This window comes from Halyomorpha halys, unplaced genomic scaffold, assembly GCF_000696795.3.
Source record: "Halyomorpha halys isolate HHAL.00 unplaced genomic scaffold, Hhal_1.1 Scaffold38.1, whole genome shotgun sequence".
Classification (NCBI taxonomy): domain Eukaryota; kingdom Metazoa; phylum Arthropoda; class Insecta; order Hemiptera; family Pentatomidae; genus Halyomorpha; species Halyomorpha halys.
Window position 1 is genome coordinate 554,021 of NW_027110526.1, and position 2,047 is coordinate 556,067.

Consider the following 2,047-nt stretch of genomic DNA (forward strand, 5'->3'; position numbering starts at 1 on the left):
AACTTATTGTCTGAACGACTATAAATCAATTTATTTTAGTAAATATCATGAAAACTACTATTCCTACGAAGGTATATGTCATAAAATCCTTTATAGCCCATTAAATTAGCTTTAATTTGAGTGCTAAAAGACATCAGTACGTCACATAGTTCCTGAGATATAGATTTCTCAAAATAAATTAACTCACTACTAATCTTTTAGTAGATTTTCATGAAATTTTGCTTTTAAAAAGCTTTATCTCGAGAACTATTGGACGTAAATAGCTCTTTTAGGGCTACTATTTCAGCAAATTTACTCTTCTTTAAATAATGTTCTCTTGAATTTTCTAGGTTGTTGGTAGTTTTTAACATATAGAGCTCCGAATGAAAAATCAATGTTTTTTTAAGGTTTTGAAACAGCCGCCATTTTTTAATCCCCCTACCTATACTTGGCAGACTCATCAATTTTGACTATTAATTATAGATAGTTTTTATTGAACTAATCAAAAATTGGCGTGAGATTACTGCCTTTTTTTCTTCCCGGCTCTTGTACTATAATTTGGTAGGTTATAAACTATGGAACCAAAGTCTTTTTTATCAAATATTTACATCTCCACACAATGAGACGTTTGTTCCATTGTTTACATCTCTACCCACCACAACAGCCCAGATGAAGACCTAAATTGTGGGATGAAACGTTGGTAATAAATAAATAGTTAAAAACAATATTTTTCTTTTTGACCGCAGTCCTGACTCTTCAATTTCAAATTCAGTCAATCATCTATTGCATGTTGATTGTATGTGCTGGTTAAAAATATTTTTATTTCATTTTTGTAGCTTTTCACCTCCATATTTATTTGTGATTTTAAGAATGTATTTTGCAAAAATGCTTCCTATTTAGTTAATCCTAAATTAATAATTCTAATTAATTCTATAAATTCAATTTGTTTACATTAGTTACTTAAACATAGTGGTGAATAACACTTTTACATAATTATTATATAAACAGATATCTAATCTGCACCCAGAATTTAATTGTTTAGCAGAATATACACATACACTTTACCAACTAAAATATTTATAACCGTCATCATTATTTATTTAGTTCATTTACTTAATATTATATCACCATACATTGTTTATTGCATAAGATTCTATAGGAAACATCACAAATGTAATTTTTAAACCTGGGATTCTCATGATAGAAATTGGAAAACTCTTTTAATTATGTTTGATAGTTTGGAAGATTATCAGGATTGAGATATTTTATTAAATTGTAAAGAATTCAGTCATTTCATAAAACTCTTAGCTTACATATTTTTTTAATTATCATTACTATTAATTTTTTTAAAATGTACAGTATGCATTGAAAACCAGTAATGATATGAATAAGATCGCTGAGCATCGTTGAGTACTTGATTCAGTGGGTTCGATTCTCATCTGGGTCACTCAATCTTTATTTCGTGGTCGCCCTGAGAATTGTTTCTTGATATTCCAACTTGGACTACGCTGGTCTTACAAGGGGGACGAGCCAAAGTAAAAGAAAGAAATATGTGAATATGAAATAAAATAATGAAATTGATATCTTCTCAAAAAAAATAAATAAAAGTATTATTTTGTATTAGTTAGTTGTAGATTGGGTTCTTGGGCCGCCCGTAGCTCTGTAGTTAAGATACAGTCTAACAATTTTGATGTCTATTACTGGTGCAGGTTCGAACCTCGGATTGGGCTCAAATTTTGATTTTTTAGAATACTTTGGGACCTCAGCTTCAAAGTCCTAAGAATCACAGTTAATGCTCCTTGGTTCATAAGAAATAGCCAATTGTATCGGGAATTACATATGGAGTCAATAGATGATTACATAAAAAATCGGTTCATGAAGTTCCACTCCCAGTTGCCGACAGTTAAAGGAGCAGTGACCTACAACCTGGGAAACCCAACCTCAACCCGAAGACTGAAGTCCAGACTGCTGCAGGACATTCTTTTATAAATTTTAATAAATATAAAATTATATTCATAGTCACACTACCTCTATTTTACTTTTTATTATTACTCATTTTATTTATTCA